The 19,440-nt window shown below is 50.3% G+C and overlaps 1 protein-coding gene and 1 long non-coding RNA gene across 10 annotated transcripts in view; both read left to right on the top strand.

Moving 5' to 3' along the window:
* The first annotated feature begins 5,891 nt into the window (after window positions 1-5,891).
* Window positions 5,892-12,530, top strand: LOC138921616 (uncharacterized). Its single transcript, XR_011434322.1, has 3 exons — window positions 5,892-5,984; window positions 10,427-10,596; window positions 11,124-12,530. It is a non-coding gene; the product is annotated as an uncharacterized lncRNA (long non-coding RNA).
* Window positions 12,531-14,828: 2,298 nt separating this feature from the next.
* The window catches only part of LOXL2 (lysyl oxidase like 2), an 89,659-nt gene continuing 85,047 nt past the window's right edge, over window positions 14,829-19,440 (top strand). For 5 of the 9 annotated variants that reach the window (XM_070256068.1, XM_023636163.2, XM_070256058.1 and 2 more), the window contains exon 1: window positions 14,851-15,241. The gene's annotated coding sequence lies outside the window, so the exon portion shown is untranslated. Of the gene's footprint in view, window positions 15,242-19,440 lie in introns of all 9 variants that reach the window. The other 4 variants (XM_001914854.6, XM_070256064.1, XM_070256072.1 and 1 more) reach the window with 4 other exon arrangements.

Raw genomic sequence — 19,440 nt, 5'->3', positions numbered from 1 at the left:
ACGGTTCTACACTCCTCCTTATACGGATGCCCTCGTTTAACTCTACCACAATCCCGTGAAGCAAGAATGATTACCATCCTCATATTTCACATAAGGAACTAAAACTTAAGTCAAGCAACTTGGTAAAGCACATAGCTAGGGTGAAACTAGGATTCAAACCTCGGCAATCCATCTCCATAGCAAACAGTTTTAAACACAGAATTGCTTGTCATCACAAGAATGGAATAATCTGAATGCACATCCACAGTGGAATAAATGGTTGAATAAATTATGAAACTTCCATGCTACAAAATATTACAGTTACTAAAAGGAGTTAATTAGGTCTAAATAATACATTTGGACCTTGGAAAACTGTCTCTGATACATTTTTAAGTAGAGGAGCAACTTTCAGTGTAATTTGTTCATTACTAAACCATCTCAAAAAATCTTTATGTCATCCATTTTGATGTATTTGTACAACAGATCAAATAATGGAGTTATTAATATTAATCCTTCTGGGCTATATTTGTTATGAATGTCTTCTTCTAGTTTGTAGCTTGTATTCTCACTTTCTTTAAGCTGCATTTTGATCGACAAGATCTTAATTTTAATACAATAAAATTTATAAATTTTTTTGGAGTTAATGCTTTTGGTATTTAGTTTAAGAAACTCTTCCTCACTCCGCGGTTAGAAGGGTAATTTCCTATACTGTCGTCTAAAAGGCTTAAAATTTTGACTTTGACACAAGTTATTAATACCTCTGGGATTGGTTTTTGAGTACAGTGATAACTAGAATCCAGTTTCATTTTTCCATCTGGATCACTATAATTTCCAGCCGCATTTACTGAATAGTCCCTTTTCTCCCAGTAATCTGCCTTGACGCTTGTCACACATCAAAACTCCTCAAATGAGCGGGATTGTTTGCAGCTTGTCTGTACCGTTTCCCCGTCAGTTTGTCTATCCCTATGCCAAGTACCATACTTCTTTAATTAATGTAACTTTATATTATAATGCATCTTTTATTCTGGTGGGTCAATTCTTCCACTTCATTCCTTGTCTTCAGAAGTATCTGGGCTACTCTTGATCCGTTGCTTTTCCACATCATCTTATAAAATTTCTCCTACAATTTTTACCAAAGTTGAAATAAACCTACAGATCAGCTTGAGGAGAATTAGCATCTTTCTGAGATTGTCTTCTTAATCCATGAACATGGGATGCCTCAGAAAGAACAAACAGCCCCGAGACAACATGGGCAACAGTCTCAAAGGAAACATGAAGAGAAAGCCAGGTGGCCAATAAACATGAAGAAATCCTCCACCTCATTAGCAATCAGGGAAATGCAAATCAAGATCACTGTGGGAGACCATTCTGCACTCATTCAAATGGCAAAATTTAAGATGTCTGCTGGATTTTTGGTGAAGAAGTGGACCATTTCCAACTTGCTGGTGGGAAGGAAATTGGAACAGCTACTTTGGTAAACATCCTGATATTCTCATGTGAAGCTGATATTTACACATTCTAGGACCTAGAAATTGCAATGTAGGTGTACATACACCCTAGAGAATCTGGTCTGGGGCTGACCCAGTGGCGCAGTGGTTACATTTGCATGTTCCGCTTCGGTGGCCTGGGGTTCGCCGGTTCGGATCCCGGGTGCAGACATGGCACCACTTGGCAAGCCATGCGTGGCAGGCATCCCACATATAAAGTAGAGGAAGGTGGGCATGGATGTTAGGTCATGGCCAGTCTTCCTCAGCAAAAAGAGGAGGATTGGCAGCAGATGTTAGCTCAGGGCTAATCTTCCCCACCCCTCCCCCCCCAAAAAAAGAGAGAATCTGGTCTGTCGTCCCAAAAGATGTCCTGGCCTGAAACAATCCTTTCTTTTCTTTTGCTAATATCTTTTTGCTCCACTCTCCTTCTGCCTATAAAAAGCTTCCATTTGGTAATCTCCTGGGAGCAGTCTTCTATTTGCTAGATGGGATGCTGCCCTATCCATGAATTGTTGAATAAAGCCAATTAGGTCTTCAAATTTGCTCGGTTGAATTTTGTTTTTTTAACAGTTTTATTATAAAGGATACAAATCAGGACCCCAGGCCAATGAAAGGACTCAGAAGAGAAGGTCTGGGAGGGTCCCAAATACAAAGCTCTCCTCCCTCAGACACATCAGCCTGCAGGCACCTTAATGCACGTCACTAACCGGGAAGTGCCCCCAAGATGTGGCATCCAGAGTTTTTACTGGGGTTTCATTATATAAGTATGATTGGTTGAATCATCAACCACATTATTGGACTCAATCCTCAGCCTTCCTTTTGAGGTTGGGAGGTTGGACTGGTATCATGTAGCCCAAAACCTCACCCCTCTAATCACATAGTTGGTCTTTCTGGCATGGCCAGCCCCCAACCTGAAACTATCCAGGGACTACCATGAGTCATCTCATTAGCATAAACTCAGGTGTGAACTGAGGGGTCCACCATAAATAACAAAGACACTTCTGTCCCTGGGGAAATTAAGGGGTTATGTCACCACTCAGAATTGGGGTGCTCTTGCCTGAGGCACATAAACAGCCAATGAGTTATGGCATCAGCCTTTGGGAAAAGAGATCAGCTTTATTCTGTGACATGCATCTGCAGGGAGAAAAGGGGGCATGTGTTCTCAGGTCTGTCTCCCCGATTCAGGATTTGGGGTGAAATGTAAGAGGTTAGGGAGAACAGGCTGGCACATGGAAACGCTGGTGGGGCAGGTTTTGATTGGTGGGCTTCAAGCACTTGTGGTGAGGTTTGAATCATTTCTGACAGGGCTCTAAACATTCTCGATGAGGTGGGGAAGGAATTTGAACACCAGATCTTCCTGAACGAGGGACCCCTCACTTCTGCTAAGTCTGACTCTCGAGTTCCAGTCATGTCCCAGCCCCTGGGTTCCACGGGAAGGAGGATAATTGGTTCTGCGGTCATTTTGGGTCAAGATTTCTTCTTTTGTGCATACTCAGGTTACGTGACTTTGCAGACTTTCTGAATGACAATTCTTGGTCACTCTGTTAATAAGAGAGGGGGTCAGTTGAACTGGTCCTGGAGGGCCCTCGACCACGGTTAAAGACTCCCTCCCCAGAACCAAGGACAGAGACCAGACAAATTCTTTATTGTACAACACGCCACACACCCACACACACTCCGAAAAAAATCTGTGGTTACTGCAAGGCAGCCCCTCTGCGAACAGCACAGTTATTCTCTCTGCACCTCAGTTTCCCCTCAGCCACATGGTGAGAACTTGCCCTGACTTTGTAGGGAAGAAGTGAGTGCGTCTGTAAAAGTGCCGTGAAAACCTAGGAGGTGTGAACTCCTGGCTTTCCAAAAGCGGAGAAGTCAGGAACGCACTATGAGTGAGAGTGCTGAGATGAGGGACCAGGCAGGGCCGCGGGGCCAGCTTGGTATCTGCTCCTCAGGACTCTGCTGGCCTCAAAAAACCCGCCCATTTCTCCCTTTACAGAGCCCTAAGTGGATCCTTTTGCCCATGGCCGCTGCTGCCAACAGGACAAGACAGGGTTTGGAATAGCAGAGCAGAGACTTTATTCATTGATCAGTGAACGGAGGAGGCAGAGCTTGTGCTCTCCAACACCTTCTCCTGAAGGGAAGGTGAGAGGGTTCTTACAGGATGTGAAGGGGGAGGGGTCTCTGCCACATCACTCTGGGCTGGGCATTTGGGGCATACGCAGACCTTTTCTTGCACACAGCACCTTTAGCACATGGCACCCTGCTGCCATCTTGGCTCTTTCTGGTTTGGACCAGTTCTGCCATTTGGTCATCTGGCAATATTCTGCCTTGGTTCCTATAAGGAAGAACAACTTAAAAACAAAGATTAGACATGGGAAATGTTTTAGGGACTTCCCTGGGTGCCAATTACACAAATATTTATTAAGCCAAGCACTGTTTTAGGTGTTCAAAATAGCAGTGAAGAAAAACAAATTAAGAAAATAAAAAGCAAGCTCTGCCCCATGGAGCTTACATTCCAGTGGAGAGGAAAATTAATGAATAACGTGTATAGTATGCTAGAAGAAGGTTTAAGAGCTAAAGGGAGAAACAGAAAGCAGGGAAGTTGGGTCAGAAACTCCAGAGGGGCGGAGTGGAAAGTTAAAGTATTACCATCAAGAAGGACCTTCTAGAGGAGACAGTGCTGGAGCAAAGTCTTGAAGGAGGCAAGAGAGGAAGCCCAAGGAGCCCCAAGTAGAGAGAGCTCCAGTGTGAGGAAGGGTGCAAAGGCCCCGGGGAGCGGGCCGTGGGCCCCAGCAGGGGGAGTGAAGGGGAGACCAGGCAGAGAGGTGTGCGGTGGGGCAGAGGGCATAGGAGCTCGTGGGCTGTTGTAGTCATTCGGCTTAAACTCTCCGTGTGACGGGATGCCACCACAAGGTGCTGGTCGAAGGAGGGACAGCATCAGGCTGGTAAAGAAAAGCATTACCTGGCCTGGGGGCTTGAAAATCGGAGGTTGGGGCAAATGCAGAAGCAAAGCCATGAACTGGGCTCCTTCACGCTTCTGAAACAGAGGGACGAGCAGAGGATCCGGGGAGGGCTGGATGCTGGAGAGCCTGCGAAGGCAGAGACAGCAGAATTTGCAGTGAATCTGGGGCTTAAAAGTAAAAGACTGATAAGAAATTTTCACGTATTGAGGTTTAGAGGTAGCTATTGTGGTTTAAACCTGACTTGGCCCCAACTAAGTAGCCTGACTTACGGCCTATCAAACATACATTGTACATCTGCTTTAAGCGTTAAAGATAAGGGTGCATCAAACTATCTCAAAGTAAAGGAATGCACCCTTTGAAGATAAGCATGCACCTCTCCTTCCCATATCAGTACTCCCGAAGGAAAGTCGTCCTTTTCCCAAGTGGGGTCGGGTCGTGTTGACCTGCTAATCTGAACTGAATTGAAACTCTGATGAGTACAGGTCCTGGGTGTGTTTGATGTATGTTCTTTCTTCCAAAAAGGTATAAAACTGTACTGAAAACTGTGCTTCTCTGGAAAGCTGTCTTCCTTTGTGGAGACTGCCTTCCCAGATTACAGTCCTCCACGTGGCTCAGGTAACACTCCCCTTCTCTGTCCTGTTAGCAGGTTGGTTATTTGCACTGACAAGAGTTTCTGATTGGGGCAGATTTGGGGAGAGGATCAGGAGGGTGGTGTGGAACATAACACAGAGGCGTCCCTTAATCCCCAGTGGTGACTGTCAAGCGTGGAGGGGGTCACAGGGGTCGGAAGAGGTGTGCAGAGGGCCAGGCTGGAGATCCGCATCTGGGAATTGGCTACATGTAGAAGTGGTTACAGTGGGAGCCTGATGGCATCACCCAGGCTGAGCCCTGGAGCCCTCTGATATTAGGAGGTCAGGAGACACGCAGGGGACTCATTACCATAAAAAGAGAGAGTTTACCTTGGGACAGGGTGGCAGTTTTGGGGAGGAGTACGTTGTGAGGAAGTTTCTGGGATGCCAGTAACATTCTAGTTCTTGAGATGGTAGTGAGTGTTCGGGTGTTTGCTTTATATTGCTTCATTATGCTCATGTTTGTATTTTATGCATTTTCCTATATATAGGTTATATTTCACAATTTTAAAAGTTTTGAGATGATAGGTAGATTATAGACATCAAGCTAGTAAGGAAAAACCAGGAGAATGAAACTCAATGGCTAGAAATTACTTATGCTGAGCCACAGGAAGCTGCGTTTTTGTTTTACTACAGCTCAGGAACTCCGGGTTTCCTTTAAGGGAAAACGATTCCAATTCCCAAGCAGCGGCTGTGTGGAGAGGAGGCTGTTCAAAGACTGATGCTGCGCAGACATGCGCATCCCTGCTGCGGTCTCCTAACAACCCAGGAGGCTGGTCGCTGAGGCGGGGCCTCTGATGACGCGGCCCCTGCCGATTTTCCTGAGGTTGCTCCTTCCCTCATCACACCCAATGACAAAGGGGAGCAACTTTCCCTCCTTAGAGGATGTGCACGTTTAATTTCTTTCACGTTCTCAACAGCCCTGTGAGGTAAGTGAGGAAGGTATAATTATTTCTCAATCTCCAGGAAAGACCAAGAGTCAGAGAAAATAGAGCAATGCGACTTTTATAGCTAGGAGGGCCCTTCATTATCTAACTCAGCCTCTCGTTTCCGGAGGGGAAAAGCCGGGACGGGAGCGCAAGCCGCCTGCGATCTTGGAGCTCTCCACCAAGTGGCTCTGGCAGCTCCTGACACATCGCCAACTCCAGAGAACGAGAATAAAAGGAAAATAAGGTCTTAATTGTATTATGAAAATAGTTTGACTTCATGGACCTCCTGGAAGGGTCTTGGTAACCCCCGCGGGTCCCCGTCTCCCCCAGAGCATCAGGGGCCGAGTGGGGACAGCTGCTGTCCACCTGGAGGAGGGTCAGGCCAGAGGCCGAAGGGAGGGGGTGTTGGGGAGACACGACATCGCTCCCACATCTCTTAGGGCGCCTTATTCACGAGGCAGCCTCTTCGGCGGGAAGGCAGGGAGGCTCAGTGGATGCGCCTGTGTGTGAGGAGGGAGTATAACCGTGGAGGGAGGGGACCGAGGGGCAAAGCCCCAGGGTCACAGTGTTGCTGGGAGGCTGGGAGGAAGCAGCAGTCGTGTTTGTCTCAGTCAGGGCAGACTGCTGAACCAATGACCGCAGAAGGGCGGTTTCAGCAACACGCACTGTTTCCCTGAGTCTGGACGCTGAAGCCGCAGATCCAGGCGCTGCCGAGCTCCTTCCCCACGAGGCCCCGCCTCCCGCCTTGCAGACGGCCGCCTTCTTGCCCTGACCTCTCGTGGCAGAGAGCGGGCTCTGGTCTCTCCTCCTCTTCTTAGAAAGCCATGGATCCCAGCGGGGGGTCCCGCTCTCACGACCTCGTCTAACCCTAATCGCCTCCCAGAGCCCAAGTGCAAATACCATCCCACTGTGGGTAGGGCTCCAACATGTGAATCCAGGGGCACAATTCAGGGTGCGGCAGTGTTCCTGCATTTTGGTGATTAACTGTGTTGGGGTTCGAGGGCTTTTTCCTGAACCAGGGCTCCCTCTGAAGCTCCCGTCCTCTCCAGATACGTGAGATAAGGCATCTGCCCTTGCAGGCTCGTCCGGGCCTTCTCCCCAGCGGTGGGGGCTGGCAGGCTGAGCAGGATGGGGCCCTCCTCTCCCGCCCTGGGTGCTGAACCGGCTCTGGGCACGCAGGAGCCTCGTAAATGCCAGTGGCTGGAATGGAACAGAGTCAGGCTGTGTCCTCAGCCAACCTCGGGCAACGGGGCAGGCTGCTCCAAGGCTCTGCGAGGCTGTGGCCTGGAGCCAGGGCCCTGCCGGCCGCCAGCCCAGGGCACTGCAGAAGCACGTCCGTTTTTGTCTGGCCCTCACTCTCCCAGTTCCAGCTGCATCTTTGAGAGAAGGTGGTCAGAGCTGGCAGAGGCCAGGTGTCTGGGAGTGAGATTTGGATCAGGCTTGCTTTCTTTTTGCTTTTTTCCTCTAAATGAGGGGCTACCTCAAAGTCCCCTCCTCTCTCAGCAGGGACTTTCCCAGTGAGGGGCAGGTGAAAAGGGAGGGGAGGAGCAAAATTATAGTGCGAGTGAAGCTGGTGTTCAGAACCTGTTGCCTCGTGTTTTGTGCCTTCGCCAAATTCCCAGGGTCCACTCTCTGCCCAGCCCCATCCCGCCTGTGCCCAGATGTCCCGGGGCTCCTCCTTGCGCAAGGATTAGGCTGTTTTCCTGGATGTGTGTCTCTCACTGGCCATTCCCACCTGTCCCAGCCTGGACCGCATGCCCTGTTACATGTGACTTTTTTTCCAATTTTAAAAATTGTGGTAAAATACACAGAATATAAAATTTACCATCTTACCCATTTTTAAGTGTACCATTCAGTGGTATTAAACCTATTCATAATGCTGTGCAACCATCACCACTATCCATCTCCATAATTCTCTATGACATCTCATAACTCCATCTCCTTCATCTTGTAAACCTGAAACTCTTTACCCATTAAACACTTCCTTCACCCCTGCAAAGCCCTGGCAACCAACATTCTACTTTCTGTTTCTGTGATGTTTACTACTCTTAAGTACCTCTTATAAGTGAACTCATACAGTATTTGTCCTTTTGTGACTGGCTTATTTCACTCAGCATAATGTCCTCGAGGTTCATTCATGTTGCAGCATGTGTCAGAACTTCCTTCCTTTTTTTTTTCCTGCTTTTTTCTCCCCAAATACCCCCGGAACATAGTTGTATATTTTTAGTTGTGGATCCTTCTAGTTGTGGCATGTGGGACGCTGCCTCAATATGGCCTAATGAGCGATGTCATGTCTGCGCCCAGGATCTGAACCCTGGGCCGCCAAAGTGGAGCTCGAAAACTTAACCACTCGGCCACAGGGCCGGCCCCAGAACTTCCTTCCTTTTTAAGGCTGAATAATATCCCATCATATATGTATACCACTTAAACTAAACTCTTACTGTACACATATATCCAGCAATTTGCTCCATGGTATTTGCTCAAATGAGCTGAAAACTTATGTCCACACAAAAACCTGCACAAGGATGTTTACAGCAGCTTTAGTCATAATTGCCAAAACTAGGAAGCAACCAAGACGTCTTTCAATAGGTGAACGGATAAATAAACTGTGGCACATGCAGACAATGGAATATTATTCAGTGCTAAAAAGAAATGAGCTGTCAAGCCACGAAAAGACATAGAGGAAACTTAAATACATATTGTTAAGTGAAAGAAGCCACTCTGTAAAAGCTACATACTGTATGATTCCAACTATATGATGTTTAGGAAAAGGCAAAATATGGAGACAGTAAAAGGACCAGTGGTTGCCATGGGTTAGAGAGGAAGGAGGGATGAACAGAGAGGGCATGAGGGATTTTCAGGGCAGTGAAACTACTCTGTACGATACTGTAATGGTGGACACGTCATTATACATTTGTCAAAATGTCAGAACATACAACATAAAGAATGAACCCTAGTATACTATGAACTGTAGTTGATAATAATGTATCAATATTGTTTCATCAATTGTAACAAATGTACCAGCCAACTGCAAGATGTCAGTAATAGGGGAAATTCACTGTGTGAAGGGGGTATTGGGAGCTCTCTGTATTTTCTGCTCAATTTTTCTGTAAACCCAAAAGTGCTCTAAAAAAAAAACCAGGAACTAGGAAAAAAAAGCTTGACATGAGTCTGTGTCCAACAAGTCGCCTCCATGTAAATTAAATGAGCTGGCACTGGCCATGTGCCAGACACTGCGCTCTGAGCACCTCACATGTATGCATCCAAGTCAGCCTCATGAGAATTCTGTGAGGCATCTCCACACCTCATGGAGGAGGGACCCGAGGCCCAGAGAAGTTAACGACTCGCTCAGTTTCCACGGCTAGTAAGCGGGGAGCTGGATTCCACCGGGTAGCATGACCTGGCTACTGTGCTCTTAACCACACATCACCCTGGGCTGCCCTTGCCCCAACTGCTTTCACTTTAAAAGAGGACATCAGGGGGGCCCAATAAAGTTTTAAATCAACTTTATTCTGGAATAATTCACATAAAATGACATTCACCTATTTTAAGTATTCAGCTTCCCGAATTTTGGAAAAGTGCAAATACCAATGTAAACACCACCACAGTCAAGAAATAGAACGTTTCCATCACCCCAGAAAGTTCTCTCACGCTCCTTCCCAGGTAAGCCGCATGCCAGCTCCAGCGTCTGGCCAGACTGATCTGCTTTCAGCCACCGTAGTTGTTTTGACTTTCCCAAAGCATCATATGAATGGAATCATACAGTATGTTACTCTTTTGTGGATGGCTGCTTTTTTTTCTGGCTTAGCGTGATATTTCTGAGATTCCACCATCCTGTTGCGAGCACCAGTAGTTTATAAACAAGGGACTAATTTCTACCGGCGGGGCTGCAGATGCTCGCCCTCCGGGAGAGGAAAGCACACTTCCACGGAGGCTCCTCAAACTGCACCTACCAGGTCAAGTTCAAGGGATGGGAGCACTGGGGACATGAGGCTGAACTGGGCCCCGGGTCGGCTGCAAGCCCCTGAAGTTTTCTGAGGGTCTAAGTGGCTGCAGCCCAGGCTGGGGGCAGAAATGGTAGGTCAGCCATGCAAAATGGACTTCCCCTTTCTAGACTCAGTGTCTTCTCTGCAGGATGTAAAGGATGGCCTTGCCCTGCTTTCTTCCCTAGAGAAGGCTCTGGGAAGCTTTGAGCTCCCCAAGTAAATCAAAGATGCTGTGATGATGATTAATAACGAAAGTAAGAAAAGGAAAAGGAAAGGGATGAGGGAAGTGTAGCCCACAGTGTGTGACAAAGAATGATTATACGTCCTAGAAAATAGGTTATGTGAATGAAAGTATACTCCAATGTAAAAACATGTGCTTCCTGGGGAAGAGACAGAGGCACCCTAACCGCTCGGCATGTAGCCCACGTCCAGTTTACCACTGTGCTTTCTGAGCAGATTTGTGATTCTACCAGCGGTTAGAAGGCCTCCGTTAGAACATGGTTTCGGCGCAGCTTCTGTGACCCGTCGCCAGCGCTGGGGGTTCCCGCTCCCACGTCTGTAACGGAGATGCACGGACCTGACGTTCTCTGAACTCGGCCTTACAACCTGGTCCGGAAAGGGCAAAGGTCAGTGCTGTGCGAGGCGCGGACCACCAGGGGGCGCTGCCTCCCAGGAGGAGGCAGGAGCCGTCCTTGCTCTTCTCGGGTAAAGTGTCCACACTCGCTAAGCATGGTGGATAGAACACTACAGATTTCTGAATCTGAGAAAGCCGGATAGAAGAGCCTGACAGGTATCTGGCCAACATAGGACCACTGGAACATGTGAAATATTTGGCCACGCTGACTCTTTTAACCACAATCCCTTCCCCCAGGACCAGATCCAAACCACACCCTGGCCCCTTGACACAGATTTCCAAATCCCTTTCCAAACGGCTGAATCAATGGTCATTTATTGGGCTGGTTGGTTGGTTCCCTTTTAATTTAACAAGTAGGCAAGAGGGAGCCTCTTCTTCAGGTCTATAGATGTAAATTCCTCGTTTCTCCGTTCCTGTTAGTAAGGGCAATCAGTAACAATACCGACTAGAATGATTTCTGTTTTAATCATGCCTATAGGCTTTCAAGTGTTTTTTATTCAATCTGATTCACTTGAGCAGACGCTGACGGCCCATTATATGAGCAAGGCATGCTGCAGGCTACGGAGGTCGAGGCCGCGGGGCGAAGGTTTCTGTGCACAGGGCCTTACAGCGGTCCTGCGCAGAGAGAGACCCAGCGCACACACACCCTTACCAGCAGCCGAAGGGGATACCAGCTCACGAGTGGGACAGTGAAGTCCTGTGGAGCCCAGAGGACAGCGGGATCTTCTACCCCAAATGTCCACACCACCCCGTGCCCTCCTCCGAGCCTCTGCCTGTGCCACCTTGTCGGAGGTGACTTCCTGGCCACCTGGGATGAAATAGCGCCCCCTGCATCCCTCGCCTTCTAGCCTCCTTACTCGGCTTTGGTTTCCTCCATAGCCCTTGCCACGCTCCCTCCCATATGTCATTGTTTCCACGTGTCAGTTTGTGTCTTGCCAGTGTCCGCACACTGCTGTGTAAGCTCCAGGAGAGCACAGATGAGAACATTAGCTGGGCCTCCACTGAGGCCCAGGGGGTGCTTCCTACACATGCCCAGACTGTTAGCAAGGCCACTTGGCAAGAGAGCTCAACAGCCAAGAAAAAAGAGAGAGAACAGTCCCCACCCCTTGAGCTCAGTCATCCCATCCTGGGAGTGTGTCCTAAGGAAGCCATTCCCACGGACCCTGCAGGAGGCTGGGGCGCTGCCTTCCCTCCGGCTGCGTGGGCTCTGCAGCTCCCACTCACGCAGGGAGTTGCAGCAAAGTTGTGCCGGCTCCCTGCAGCCTTGCTGCGCTGCAGGAGCAGACGCCAGACAGCATCCTTCTGTGCAACACCACGCGGCGGGGACAGCTCCCTGCCCCCACGTGCATTCGGCCCTTTGACTCCAGGAGGAAAGTGAAGTGCTTGTTACAGACGAGGCAAAGGGAGTCACCCGTCCAGGACAGGAAGGGGTCCAGTCAGGATTTGAACCCAGGTCCTCCCACAGCAGAAGCATGCTCCAGATCCCTTGTGTGGCTCGGCCGCTGCAGCAGCACAGGACCTGGGGGATGGAGCGCACGCACCCGGATTTACAGACCTGCAGCACATGGTCATCATTTTGTTTCATCTGGAGCAGGAGTCTACTGCCTTCCTGAAGCGGTCTCCCAGGTCTTCGGTTTGATTCAACAAAAGTGCGTCAATGAATTACTCTGTGCAAGCTTCCGAAACTCATTTTCTCTTGGTAGTGGGGGCACGGTGATGCCCAGGTGGACTGGGGCCTCCAGCGTGCAGTCATTAAGTACTTGCAGGAGGGGTCAGGTACCCTTTAGTTGTCCCAGCTTGGCTCCTGATCAGCTCTGTGACTCTGGGAAAATTACCTAGCCTCTCTGAGCCTCGGTTTTCTCATCTGTAACAATTAGCAGGAACCACACAGTAGCTACTTGATAAATGTTACTTTTCCGAGCATAATTGTCACCGTGTAATTTATAGTAGTAAACAGTTGTAAACAACTTGACATCTAACAGTATAGAAATAATGCCATAACATGGTAGTTTTAGATCCTAGAATCGTCTAAAACCATTAAAAAGGACACTGTATAAAAATGCACACAAAACAATACAGTAAAAAGCAAAGCTAGATACAAAAACGATATCTAGTGGGCCAGCCAGTGGCGTGGTGGTGAAGTTTGCACACTCTGCTTTTGCAGCTGAGAGTTCACTAGTTTGGATCCCTGGTGTGGACCTACACACTGCTCATCAGCCATGCTGTGGTGGCGTCCCACATACAAAACAGAGGAAGATTGGCACAGGTGTTAGCTCAGTGACAATCTTCCTCACCCAAAACCCCAAAAACAAAAAGCCATATCTACAATTTGGTTTTTAAAATATCCTGAAGGAAATATTCCAAAATGTTCAGTGTTCATCCATGGGTGAGTGGACACCGGGGTGACCAATTTCTTCATTGTACTTTGTCATATTTTCTGAATGTTCCACAAGGAATTGGGCTTTTGTCACAATCAGAAAAAACATTGTTTACGAAGTGAGTTTCCTTTCACTTTGTGCCTTGTTGGTTGATGCTTTAGCAGGAAGAGTAGGACTAGAAGTGCAGGGATCAGAGAAAAGGATGAAGGGAGTAGAGAGACCCCAGGTCTACTTGCTTTCATTGAGCATCTGCCATGTGCAGGCCCTGCGTTGGGTAGACTGTCACAGCTGAGGGAGAGCTCAAAGAACTAGGCATTGCTGGGCAGACGAGACAAGGGAATGGTGTGTTCAAAGGCCCTGGGGTGTGAAACAACAGGCAAGGAGAACAGCAAACAGCACTGAGGGCCTATGGGGAGGGGGTGACCGGGAGATGGGTGGGCTGGAAGTTCCCTGTCAGCTGTACCCAAGGGTGCAGATTGTGTCCTGGGGGCCTTGGGGCTCCTGTGCGGTTGTTTTTCTTTTTTAAGTGGAAATTTTTATTGAGATCATTGTAGACTGACATGCAGTTGTAAGAAATAATACAGAGATGCCACATACACTTTGCCCGGTTTCCCCCAATGGTGACATTTTCCAAAGCTGCAGGAGAAGATCACAACCAGCATACTGACGTTGAGACAAGGTTTTGATCTTATTCAGATTTCGCCAGTGTTGCCTATACTTGTGAGTGTGCGGGTGTGTTAAGGTCTATACAATTTTATCACTCTTGTAGGTTCTTGCATCCACCACAACTGTTGAGACCCGGAACCGTTCCAACACCGCGAGAACTCGATCTCCCTTTCATGGCCACGCCCACCTCCCTCCCGCCCCTCCCCCTACTGCTCGCCAGACCAAGGGGTGATGGGTGTGGAGGGTCAACAGGAGGGGCCCGAGAAGACCCCATTTCTGCCTAGCAGAGCTCACAGGGGTGGGGCGCGCTGTGAGTTAGGGTGCCCAAGTCTGGCGCTCCTAGGTTACTGTGGCCGTGGGAATGTCCAGGGGGCCCGGAGGAATGACCTGGAGGCCAATGGGTTGGGCGAGAAGAGAAGGTTGAGCTGGAGTCTGAGATTTCGCTGGTGCTGTGTGCGCTGGGGAGGGAGCCGAGCGAGAGGACAGGACCGAGGAGGGAGAGGGACGCAGGAGGGTCGAGGAGGATCGCCGCGTCAGTGCGTCACAGTGTCTGCGGACTGCCCCCTCCGGGCCGGCCCGAACAGAGGCCCACAGACTGCTGCCTTGATTTACAGCTTGCGGCCTCCAGCCTGGCCAAGCCTGGCTCTTGCTTAAGGAGCCCCGGGAGTCTGCACGAGGGCTCCCCCAACAGGGTCACTTTGCCCCTGCTATGAGCTTCAGAGCCAGGCATGGAATGTCCTTCAGCACAACATGCACCCCTTGGCTGTGTCCTGTTCAGTACCCTCAGCGCAGAGCTTGTTAATCCTGGCCCTGCCATACCAGGAAGGACCTTCAAGGTCACTGACTCCAAAGCCTTTAATTTACAAAGGAGAAAGCTGATCCTCAGCGAAGAGAGAGTCTCGCTGATCGGTTGATGTGGTCTATTGGAAGAAAGGGGGCTGTTTGTTTCACCTTCAGAATCTGCTTTCCCCTCAGAGGAGAAAGCCCGGCGAGACGGATGAAAGTTTCTGAACTCTTCATTCATCAGTTTTTATTGAGCGTCTACTGTGTGCTGGGCCGTGCTGCGCTCCCTGGATACAGACATGGATTAGGGAAGGACGCCCTAGCGCTGGTGGATAAGGACATCGAAGGGTTAAATTCCGGGCGCTGTGCGGGTGGGGGAGGGCAGAGGACTCTCCCAGAGGAAAGGCCCCCTCCCTGGCTTCTCAGGCTCCGGAAACCTAGGCGTGAAGAGCCTGGGAAGGGCTCCCCGCTGGCGCGCGGCCTCCCCCGCAGACCCCCCTCGGCCCCGGGAGTGGCCGCTCTCGAATTACAACAAAAGGGGCTGGAGGCCAGGCGGCTGCGGTGGCCGCCTTCGGGGAAGGAGGTGGGTCCGGGGAGGGGTTTGCCGTCCGACTCCCTTTAAAAGTACCGGGAAAAGAGTAAAGGAGCGACTCCGGCCCGCGGCTTCCTAACTTGGAGCTCGCTTTCTCCAGCAGCCGGAGAAGTCCTCTCCCCCGCTCTGCTGCGGACGGGGCTCAACGCCGACGGGCGCAGAGGGGCCGCCGCGGAAAGCCCGAGCCCAGCCACGCCAGGGCGGACTCCTGCGGCCAAGTAAGAGAGCTGCCCGCGCCTCCCCTCCCCACTGCGGTGCGCGGGAATGCGGGAGCGTCCGGGTGGGGTCTCCAGGCTCCACTCCCCGCGAGGCCGCCTCTCAGCCGTGCTTGGGGGTCCCGGGATCTGAGCAGCGGGCGCACAGGGCGAAGGCTTCTTGCTCTGAGAGATGCGAGGACGTGCAGGCTAACGGGTCACCTCCCCTCTCGGGCAGACCCACCCAGCCCCACCTCGCCTGAGCCGGGCGAGGCGATGCAGCTGGCGCGTCCCGGGGAGGAGGGCGCTCGGTTCCTTGCTTGCCAGGGGTGCCTGCGACCAGGCAGGACGGAGCAAGTCTAGGCTTGGTGCGCGCTAGGTGCCTAGGAGGGTGCAACGTGGGGCCCAGAGACACTGGGGGCTGTTCTCGAGTCTGGAGTTCTGGTTTTTGAGGATGTGGAACGCTAGAGGAACAGGGGCGCCCTGGGGTGTCCCCGGAGCTGTGGCTTTGGGGATGTGGAGCGCACGGGGCTGGGACGGAGTGGGGGAACCCTGGGCCTGCTCCTGGGCGCTTCAGCGTCCACTGCCTGGAATTGGGCTTTTTCCCCAGCCTGCCGGAAGGCTCGTCAGAGCGCAGGAGCGCCCTGAGTCCTGCAGGAGAGGCGCGGTCCGCACGCCAGGTATTCACTCCCAAGTCGTTCCGGCTCGTCCGGCGACCAGGGAACCTCTCCCGCCATTATCCCAGAAGGGCCTGGAGTGGGGAAGAACCAGCACAAGTGAACCCACGGATCGTGCTTGTGGGGTCGCCCCGGGGTAGAGCTAATCCTCGTCTCGTGCCGATACTCCCGCGGTCCTCGGTGCCTGCAGTTTTTACGCAGGCGCTTTCGCCTGTGCGCTCCGCCCCCACGCCCCAGGTCCCCCAAATCTAGGAGCTCACTGATGTAGCTGCCTGCCGGAGGTTTCGCTGTAAATCATCGCCGGCGTAGAAACGAGGGGAAGAAACAAGCGAGACTCCTCTCTTTCATCACCCCCTCCCCAGCCCCCGCCCCGGCAAAGACCACCAAAACCAGCGGGGGTGGGGTGAGGGGACGCGGCGGAAGGCGGCAGGGGGAGGGGCCTGAACTGCTCCTTCTCGCTGGGAAAGCTCAAGTCTTGATGAGAGGAGAGAGATGCATGAAAGTCAGAAACTTGCCCCAAATTAATTTCATCCTCTAGAATTTTGGACTGTGGGGATCTTAAAATCAGTCCAGTCGTTTCTTTTGGCAGAAGAGGAAAAATGGTGAAGCTCAAGGCCACTGAGTTAGTCAGTGTGGGAACTCCGACCCACATGCTGTCTGTCCTGGGACCCAAAAACCCATTTGTCACCCTTGGTGGGATTATTTAGTTATTTATAGTGTCTTGTGAACTTAATGGTCAGGGATGGGGCTTAGGACGAAGACGAAGTGTTCATTTCCGTGTTCAGTTCCCAGATGTGACTGACTCATTGGACCCTGCCTTAGCTGAACTATTCATTTCCCAACCCCCTTTGGCCTCTTCCCCTTCCTGGTCCCTAGTATCTGTCCCTCGAATGACCATCAAACCCACGGCAAAGTGCCTGTGCCCCATGGACCGTGGTGGCTCCTAGGGCCCAAGGGGGTCGAGTCTAGTGGTTTTGTGTGTATGTGTGTGTGTGTATGTGTGTGTGTGCGCGCGCGTGTGCACGCACGTGCCCAAGCATCTGTTTGTCTCTCTGTGACTTTGTTATAAAGTGACTTGGTCTAAGGTCACTTAGCCATTAAATGACAAAGCTGAATATGAAAGCTAGGTCTGAAGACAAAGCATGACCTGACAGCACAGGGTGGCTGACTTTTGATGCGGAGCAGAGGAGAGATTCTGGGGAGCTGCTTCCTACTGTCTCTGGTCCCACTCGGCCCCTTGTCTGGCCTCTCCTGGCCTTGTCTTCTGACAGCGGGATGACCAGTGTGGAAAGGGCTCGTGAAGGAAACACATTTTCTATGCTCTGGAGATGACCATCAGTGGAACTTTCTAATGTCCTCCCAAATTTTGCATTGTTTACTTAAACATTAGTTTTTATTCTGAAAAGTTTTAAATATGCCCAAGAGTAGACAGAAGCTGTCCATACGCTTCTTACTCTGCTTCCACAGTTATCGACATTTTGCCACACTTGCTTCGTCTGTCCCTTTTCTCTTTCTTTGTTGAAGTATTTTAAAGAAAATCTCAGACATCAAATCATTTCATCCCTGCATATTTCAGCGTGATCTCAAAATATAAATAACCACTCTGCCATTATTATACCTAAGAAAATTAACAATCATTCTTTGGTATCATCTAATACCTGGTCCATATTAAAAAATTTTCCCCAAAATGTCTTTTTACAGTTGATCTGAGTTCTGTTGATTTTTATAATTTATGTTCACATTGTATGTTATTCTTTTCAAACCACTTTTCTGTTCACTATGTTATCTGACTCTTACCACATCCCACTAAAGAGTGAGGTGGGCATCACTGGTTTCATTTTGCAGCTGAGGACCTGGCGGGCAGATAAGTTGTCCGGACGGCACAGCTGGGACGGCGGGGCCAGGCCTGACCCAGCCTCCTGGCTCTGGCAGCAGTGGTGTTTCCCAGTGCTCCTCATGGAACATCAGCTGTTCTCTGAAGCGTTCATCTTGCCTCTGGCTCCGGCCTGGGCTTATCACTTCCTGTGCACCTGCTATCAGGACTGCCTGTGTAAATGTTTCCTCGTTGGCCATTTGGTGCTGGAGATAAATCAGCGGCAAAGTCAGGAAGCTTGGGGTCATTTCCCAGCTCATTGTAAAACCGTATAACGACTTACCTCTCAAGGACTCAGTGGTCCCTCTCCAAACCTTGAAGCATTGTCCCTCCCCATTCTCTGGCTCCTGGGTCTGAAAGTAGGATGAGTGACATGACTGTGGTGGGGATTCCTGGAAGAGACAAAGGCCCCAGAAAGAAATCTCATTGAGAACATTGACCTGCTCCCGAGTATTTTGGCAGCTGGCATCCTAAGTCGGAGGTTCCTATCCTGTGACAGAGAAGAGGCCTCCCTCTGAAGTCCTTCATCGATGGACAGCTATGTCTATTCTGCCTTTGTCTGGTGGGCAGTAGAAGACCAGACCTTTTTACTTTTAGCGTTTTCATTACTTGTGTTTTTCTGCTTTGAAATAGGGCGATAAATCATTTTTACGTCTTATTAATGAGACTCATGAGTCAGAATTCTCTTTCCTTGGCTGGCTGTGTGGGAAAATGGACTCTTTTATTTCTTGACTCCTAGATTTTCTGCTCTTAAGTTCATTGCCCTGAAATAGACAGAACGAACAGACCTTCCATAAAACAGCTGGTTAGGGACAGAGACACTGATTGCTCCAATCCCGTTATCCAACTGCAGGAACTCAAAAGGGTCAAAGCATTAAACTGAAGCCACACTGTCTTCTGGCAGCCACAAGTTCTCTTTCCCCTTAGCTAGGAGGCCAGCTCCGTGGGGGTGGAATTTCTAGGTGATTCCACGTCAGCAGCTGCAGTTGCTTCCTTCCTTTTACAGTTTTGGGATTGTAAGAGGTATGGTTCCTCACTCCCAGGGCTGCCTGGGTTCTGAAGAACAGCCTGTAATTACCATTGTCCATTTCCCTCGGGAGAAAGACCTTGTGGTCAGTCTGCAGGGTGGTGTCCCACAGACCCTCCTGCACTCTGGACCCTGGGTGGGCCATGAGGCCTCAGATGAAGAGGCCAGAGGCTGCCCGGCTGCAGGCCACAGAGTCAGCAGGACTAGCAATTGTCGGCCAGAAAAGGGAGAGCCCAGCAGACGTTGACAGAGACACAGCCACAGCAATGCTCTGCTCACCTTCTAAGTCTCCAGCCGTGTCTAGGTTGAGGCGAGTCTTCAGACCGTCTCCTCCTCGTCATTCCAGCTGTCCTCTGCTGTTGAGCGTGGTGCATGCCTGGCAGGGAACACAGCTCGGCCAGGTGTGCTGGCTGGTCTTCCCCGCCACCTGTGCCAGTGAAGTCTTTAGATGCCAAGACCACCCTTTCAGAATAGCCACTGCTTCAAGGGTGATAAAGCATGATGGTGACAGTTTAGATAAGATTTGCATCCAGACTTTTAAGAAATCTTTTGCACTTCCCTTGGCAGAAACAATCTACCTGGGCGAGTTGTGTGTGGCAAATACGGGTGTAGAGCGAGAACGGACTCAGCCCATCCTGAGGATGTG

This window comes from Equus caballus, chromosome 2 (assembly GCF_041296265.1).
Source record: "Equus caballus isolate H_3958 breed thoroughbred chromosome 2, TB-T2T, whole genome shotgun sequence".
In the NCBI taxonomy this organism is placed as follows: domain Eukaryota; kingdom Metazoa; phylum Chordata; class Mammalia; order Perissodactyla; family Equidae; genus Equus; species Equus caballus.
This window is presented reverse-complemented; position numbering and strand designations above follow the sequence as displayed.